Source organism: Hevea brasiliensis, chromosome 13 (genome assembly GCF_030052815.1).
Source record: "Hevea brasiliensis isolate MT/VB/25A 57/8 chromosome 13, ASM3005281v1, whole genome shotgun sequence".
Classification (NCBI taxonomy): Eukaryota; Viridiplantae; Streptophyta; class Magnoliopsida; order Malpighiales; family Euphorbiaceae; genus Hevea; species Hevea brasiliensis.
The window spans coordinates 59,189,522-59,197,662 of NC_079505.1; the positions used below are offsets into that span (position 1 = coordinate 59,189,522).

At 34.9% G+C, this 8,141-nt stretch overlaps 1 pseudogene; it reads right to left on the bottom strand.

Annotated features, from left to right (window-relative positions):
* Positions 1-4,469: 4,469 nt before the first annotated feature.
* Positions 4,470-7,732, bottom strand: LOC110656443 (probable LRR receptor-like serine/threonine-protein kinase At3g47570; annotated as a pseudogene).
* Positions 7,733-8,141: the final 409 nt, after the last annotated feature.

The following is an 8,141-nucleotide window of genomic DNA, read 5'->3' on the forward strand; positions in this document are numbered from 1 at the left end:
TATATACAAAGTTTTAAGGATGAATTAGCACTAACCTTTTTGAAACCAAACTTGAGCTTGTTATTCTTCAAGATTTCTCCTTGAATCATAATAATCATAATCAACTATAACTTCACTTTGCCAAATTAAATATCCAATAAAAATTCAACAGCATTTCCCCTTAAATTGGACTAATCTCCTATAATAAATCTCAAATCCACAAACCATTAATACCCAATTTGGCAGCTTGTGCATTCAAATTTATATATAATGATCTAACCGTCAGATAAATATATATCTAATGATATCATGTGATGTCATATTTCCCATTTAATTCATTTTCTTTTTCTTTTCTTTTCTACTCATTTTCAATTAAATTTTTAGCAATATTTATTCATATTTTATGCCATAATAATTATTTACTTAACTGGGCAAGTCGGCCAAAAATCATCTTTGAAGACGAAATGACCAAAATGCCCTTCATTTTGCTTAACAGACTAAAATTGTCTGTATTGATCTAAAAATTTTTCTAAGCCTTTTTTTGGCATTCTAATGCCATAGAAACCTCAATGACTCTTCTCTGGAGTCCCAAAAATTTTTCTATGAATTTTCTCTTGGGTTTAGGCATCCTAGCTACGAGAATCGCAACTTCCCACTAGGTTACCCATCGCTAGGGCACCAGCTCATTTAACTTGGTTGTATTTTATTTCTAGAATTTTTCCTAAATTTTTCTTATTATTATTTGAGTTATTTATAACTGCTCACTCTAGTCTAAATATTTTTCTAAACGTTCTAGCTGTCCGGACCGACACCGGTCATCAGAACAGTAGAATGTACGGAATTGCTACAGTGAGGGAGTTACAAATTATGTACATTAAGTAAATTAATGAAGTGAAAGAAATTCATACACGGAAATGGATGCAAATGATTATGTGAATGAATATGGAATTTGATTGAGATATTGGATTGATACAAATTAAGATTATATTATTTGAGATATTTGAGCAAGTTAATGATTTAACAGGTCAATGGTGAATAACACGGGGAAACTCTTGCAGTTTTTCTATTAAAATTTCTTGAATTTAAATTATAATGAAAAATAATTGATCCCAAATTGAATACAATATGATTAGGTGCTTTGGCACAGGATGTGGCATTCCCTTACTTGGTAACACTGTAGACCAGATAAGGGGGTGTTACAAAGTGGATCATTTTAATTGAATTATGTATTAACGGAGTCCATGTGTTTACAAGAGCCAAGAAATTCTTCCAAGTCACTACAATAACATTTATAGTAGAATATCTCACAACTAAATCTGAGAATCACACCAGCACTTATGAGAATTACGTAGGTGTGTGGTCCCCTGCCTTTTATTTAGGAAGGACGCCGGCTTGCAAGTGGTCCCTAAGCCACTTTTATAATGGACTTTTGCATTTTCTTGGTTTAATTTACAAAATAATGAATTCAAGTCAGGAATTGTTTGGTTGAGTGTTGATTATCATTATCTGCATTTCAGGTGGTTGAGGAACTCTTCTCCGTTCATTTAATTTTTCTTTAGTTTTTTCAACTAGTTGAAGATCTCTTCATCTTCCTTTCTTTTCATTTTGAGGATTTCCTTAGGTTGAGTCATCAGTAATGGTGGTTTTTGATCGGTTATTGGAGACTCACATTATTGTCCAAACATGGACTTGATCTTTGGACTCTTAGGTCAACATATGCAGTTCATAATTTGTCTCATTAGTGTGTTTCATTTAGGCTTAGTCTTCTTAAACCCTGCTAAACTTAATTCGTCCATGTTAATATAGTCCATATCTATGCATAATAAACAATTCCCATTGTTATTCACATTCATGCAATAAAGCTCACGCTTATTAGAATTACAGGATGAGAAGTTTGAATATGCCCCATGCTAAGGCACATCATTTATTTTCCTCTACATACTACCATAGTCCAAGACCTTTGAGGTAAGCTCTCATTTTAATAGCCCGGCATGGTAATTTTCACCATTAAAATGAGGTAGTGACAGAGAGGTATTGCAGAAAGCCATTGAAAGTTAGGAATATTAACAAAAAAACTAAGTGTTTTGTGGTTAGTTTAGTTGTTTTCTCTCAAACACTCACACAGTCCCTCAAGATCAAGTCCCTCAAGATCAAGAATGCTCTAATAACACTTGTTGGAGAAAAGAGCTTTTTTTTCTGAGAAGAAAACTTAGTAATATCTGAAAATTTTAAAACGAAGATCTAATTTTCATTACTAGCTTTAATTTATTTATAAAATAAGTTAGAATAAAGTTTGTTTACCCAACTTCCATGATTTAAGAACATTTGTCTTCCATACTTCAGCTCAAAATAAGCTCTTTTATATATTTCTAACAACTTCATAACTAAACTAAGATATTAAAGATTGCAAGCATTAAAATATAGCAAAATAGCCTACTTTAATAGCACTTGCATCATCTTCAACTGAACAAAACACTAGCAGCAACTTTCTCAATCTTCAACACTATTGAAGGAGTGAAAAACGGTGTCAATTTGGAAAATCACAATGACCATAACTTAGAAGGGTCTTTTTCTTTTGGCTTCTTTTGAAGGAAATGCCTTCCAACCTCAATATCGTTAAAGCTCGTGATGATGATGGTTGTTAAAAGGAAGAAAAATAAAGTGTCACAACCGTACTCCAACTGAGCCAAATAACTTTCAGACCCTAAATCACTAGGTCCAAAATGGTTAACCCAAGTTATTTTTGGTAGTTGGGCTAAGGTTATATAAACCCATTAACTTTTCTATTTCCTACTGATGCAGGAATTGTCCCAAGTATTGGGATGTTATATTCCTTTGCACTTAATTTTATGACATCCTCGTCGTAACCGATGTTGGTGTTGTGCTAAATTTGCTATGCTATGATGGGTACGATTGCTAAGCTAGGACCAGACCTTCAAGTATTGTGATTTGCTAGTATATCAAGTGGCTCCACCTCGTCTCTAACCATGGGTAGCCCTTTCCTTGCAATCGACTAGCTCCGCACAATTTTTCTGACCCACGGTGGCTCTAATACCAGATACCAATTGCAACAACCCTAGTCTAACGGACCCAAATAACTTTTAGACCCCAAATCACAAGACTCAAAATAGTTAACCCAAATTAATTTCGGTAGTTGGACTAAAGTTATATAGACCTATTAACTTATATTTCCCACCCAGTAGGAATTGTCCCAAGTCTTGGGACGTTACATAAAGAAAGAAATTCTCAAGTGAGTATAGGAAATGAATTGAAGTGATGAGTAGGGAAACAAAGTGCTGAGTAAATAACCTAAATCTAGGTTTTTAGGTTTGTTAAGTGAAATGAGAGTAAACAGAGGAAGAATGAGATAGTTGATAAATGTAGTTATCTTTTATTAAATAAAGTTAAATTTAGTTAACCTAAGTTAAGTTTGGTTAATAATTGTTAGCTAATTTTTGTTTAGAAGTATATATTAGTTTTTGAATTTAATTGTTATGGATTTATCTCATAGTGTATTTAATATATATATATATATATATATATATATATATATATATATATTGAATAATCAAATTCAATCAGAATGGAAATATAAATAATTCAAACTGTATCAAATATGAAAATTCAATTACCATTTAGGATTTTTTTTTTTTTTTTTTTTGGAGTTGACAAGAAGAACTACTTGACTGGAATCTTCTTTGCAAGTTTTCTTCACAAGATTTATTTTGTCTTTTGGGCTGTATTATAAATTAGTAAACTCTTAGAACTCCCCAAAATTTTTAGTGGATAGTTTGAGATAGCTAAAAGATATGTTATTGATGTTGTATAAGTGTTTGAGGGTTGAGCTATATTTCCTTGTTTATTATATGTATGCATTCAAGTTAAGCTGAGCTCCCTAGATATATTATCCTATTGATGCTTTTGAGTTGTGAGGTTTAGTGGAGCCCTCTCTATTATATTATAATCTAATGCATGCTTGATATTGTGTTCAGGATGAGTTGAGCTGAGCTCTCCATTGCATGTGGTTGATATCTTGTTGGTTGAGTGACTTTTTCTCCTTGTTGGGATGCTCGATTTATAGCCAGATTCTGTCTATTTGGTTTATAGAAATTGGGGCTTACTAATGAGCCTGATGTTGGGTTTGAACATGTTAGGCTTACTATTGATTTTAGGACTTTATATCGACCAAAATTATAATGTCAGTCACGGCCCATAGAGTTGGATTGTGACACTAATGCATTTGATTTCAGCATTATGATAAAAACACTTGACCATTGAAACTGATAGCCTAAATACTAACGTAGTTTTCTAATTTCAGTGATGATTCAGAACATTTAATATAGCATGAATCAAAAACTACAATAGGGAAAGATTATGCATCTACTTGTTATATTACGCCAAATTAGAAAAGACAGAAGGCAAATATTGGAGTGACCATAGGAATTATTATTTCTTTTTATTGTTCTTTTGGGTATGTAATTCTTACCAGATTAATTGCATCTCTTTCCCGCTGATTGAAGTTCTCTGTCGCTGCGAATTCCAGTTCCAACAAATTTGTCCCTGATTGAAATCAGCTTTCGTACAGCATCAACAATATTCAATCGTTCTCCTGGTGATTCAGTACAACAATCAACTCCAGTTTGAAATATTGCAATCAAGCACTCCACTGATCTGCTACTTCTAGTTATTTTGCTTCTTTGATAATTATGAGCACCATCCATGCTAGTATCCCCTTGTTCTGTTTCTCCAAGAAGAATGGGATCCAAAATCTCCATCACATGATTAGGCAAAGCAGCCTTGACAAAGTTTTGAAGGTTAAAACCTTCGTCAAACATGTCATCCGTTGGCTTCTTGCCTGTGAACACTTCCAACAAGAGGATACTATAACTGTAGACATCCCCACATGTTGAAACATCGTTACCGATTCCATACTCTGCTATCCGTGCAAATGAATTATTGGTTAGAAGCATTTTTATCAATCAGGGACATTAGTAATAAATAAAGGCCAAATAAAAAATTATAATCAAAGAGATTGTAGAAAAACATAAAATTATGGTTACCTGGGGGAGCATAACCCACTGTTCCTCTTACTCCAATAGAACTTGATTGATTAATAGTAGTATCAATGTCAGTTGATTCAAGAAGAAATCGAGCCAACCCAAAGTCGCCCACATGTCCTGTCAATTCTTCATTGAGAAGAATATTTCTTGGTTTGAGATCACAATGAAAACTTTGTGTTTCACAATGATGGTGGAGATAATCAATTGCATGAGCAACATCAATCACAATATTTAGTCTTTGCAGAATATTCAACTTCCTTGGTACAACATCTGCCTCATTTGTCCCAATTGCTGGATGTAGCCACTCCTCTAGGCTTCCATTAACCATGAACTCATAAACAAGAGCCTTAAAATCGTTTCCACGGAAATCAACACTTGAGCAAACTGTTATTACCTTTACAAGGTTCCGACGTCTGATTTTTCTTATGGCTTCACACTCAGCCAAGAAACTCTTGAAAGCTCCATGGCGCATAAGGTTAAACACTTTGATGGCAATTAAAGTTCCTCCTCCATCAAAAGTTCCCTTGTAGACAGATCCAAAACTGCCCCTACCAATCATATTATCTGAAGAGAATCCATCAGTAGCATTATGCAGATTTTGATATGTCAGTTCCAAAATTTTCTTCTCGGACAGGTTTGGAGTGGGTTCCTTTCTTTTCTTCTGCTTAAACCAGAAAACAAATACAATAAAGAATACCAAGGTTACTCCTAAAAGCACAGTCCTAATAGCAATTACCAACTTCAATGTAACAGCCAATCCACTTTTCCTATGCTTTAGAGAATTGCATGTAGGCAAATGGAATGTAGGTATGCCCCCACAAAGCCTATTGTTTCCCTCAACTGAAGTAGCACTTCCATTCTCAAAGATGCCTTCAGTGGGCACCGTGCCCTCAAAATTATTGCAAAAGAGATTCAAATACTGCAAGGAGTCGAAGTGTGACAAAAATTCTGGAATTTCACGCGACAAATATTTGCCAGATAAATCTAGAACTTGAAGAGCCTTCAACGAACTCAAAGAAGAAGGCATGGGCCTTTGGAAATTGTTGTCATTCAAGTTCAGTATTTCCAGGCTAGTACAACCACCGAGACTGTTAGGAATCTCGCCGGATAATTTGTTCCCAGAAACATCAAATTCACCCAGGCCTTTCAGATTTCCAACATTTATGGGTAAGATTCCAGTCAAATTGTTTTGAGATAGATTGACAGTGAAGAGAGACGTGGAACTTGTGGGGGTATGGAACCGCTAAGATTGTTGTGAGAAAGATCCATTCCGAGTAATTTTTCACATCTACCAAGTGTTGATGGGATGCTACCTGAAAGATTGTTTTCTTCTGCACGGAGTTTAATTAAATTCGTTAAGTTCCCAAGAGAGGATGGAATATTCCCTGAAAACATGTTATTGTTTAAAGCCAATTCTACTAGATTTTGAAGCTTTCCAACACTGTGAGGAATGAAACCTGAGAGTTGATTATTCCACACCTCAAGATCCTGCAAGCTTACAAGATTTCCTATCTCAGACGGGATACTTCCAGTTATTTGATTATTGTCTAGTAACAACTTTGTCAAACTAGCTGAAAAATTGCCAATGATCTCAGGTATCGTACCTCCAAAGTTATTGTCATTGATGGTTAGTCGTTTTAACCCTGTGGCATTGGCTAGAGAGTAAAGAAAGCTCAAGTCATCAACCTTCCTAGTTCCCAAATAATTGGCGGTAAGGGCAATGTCCCGAAGCCTATGTAACTTTGCTAGAGAAGGCACTTCTCCAGTAAGATTGTTGCCACTCAGATAGAGGATCTCCAGATTGGAGGCATTAGACAAAGAAGCAGGAATATGCCCAGCGAACTCATTATAGCAAATACCAAACCATCGGAAGTTTGGAAGTGAGAAGTCTATATCTGAAGGAAGATTGCCATGGAAACGATTCTCTCCTATGTCTAAAACTCTGATAGAAGATAGATTGAATATTGATTGAGGGAAGGTACCTGACAGCTTATTTGAATGTAGACTCAGGAATGTAAGATTCCTCAATTGGCCTATAGACTCAGGTATAGTGCCCGCCAAGCCGTTCAAAGCCAGAGAGAGTTTCTGAAGCTGTGACAAGTTTCCAAGAGAAAAAGGGATACTGCTTATTAGATTGTTTTCATTTATGGAAAGAACTTGAAGGCTCGACAGGACACCAAATTCTGCAGGAACATCTCCTTCCAGCTTGTTATTACCCAGGTGAATAATAATGAGATTTGAACAACTAGATATGTTGGTGGGAATCTTCCCACTTATTGAATTGTTGTTCAATCTAAGTTCTTTCAGTCTCCTCAAATAGCCAATCTCTTGCAGGATTTCATCGCTGAAGCTGTTATTTTGGAGATTTATTTCTCTAACAAAGCTCAAGTTGCCAATGTAGGGTGATATATAGCCTGCAAGTATCAGGGACTGCAAATCTAAAATGGTGACCCTCCGATGCCAAGCACTGCAGGTGACACCATGCCATTGACAGACATGAATGGTAGTATTCAATGAGCTCAAAACCATAAAAGGTCTTGAGTTATTTTCGACTTGAATGCAAGCAAGTCTTGGAGATCAGTCGTATTGCCATCAATGGCAGAGTTAACTGAGCTAAAGCACCCAATAAAATAAAATACAAAGATGCACAGAGATGAGAAAGAAAGCAATAAATTCTTGCTGGAAAACCTCATATATATGGGTTGTAGAAACTCAAAGTAATTGATTAACAAATATCAATTGAAGGGAAAGAGCATAGTGAGAATATATTTGCTGGAGTTGAATAATTTTAGCTATTGAAGTTAAATTTGCAAGGAGAAGAGCAATTATATTTGAGAGGAAACATTTTTTTACCTTCTATTTTATTGCCCGTAAAGCGGTACTATTGATGAGCTATATGTCTCCTTAAAGACAAATCATTCATGCAAAGCTACAAACTTCAAGAAATTTTCAAGAAAGAAAAATACAAGCATAATCAGGCCTTCCAACCCCAATTAAAAAAAATATATATTTCTGAAAAAAAATTTTTTAACTTAATTGGTGATTAAATATTTGAGAAAATAGTATCACTATAAAAAAAGACTAGTTTTGCAATCGATTTTT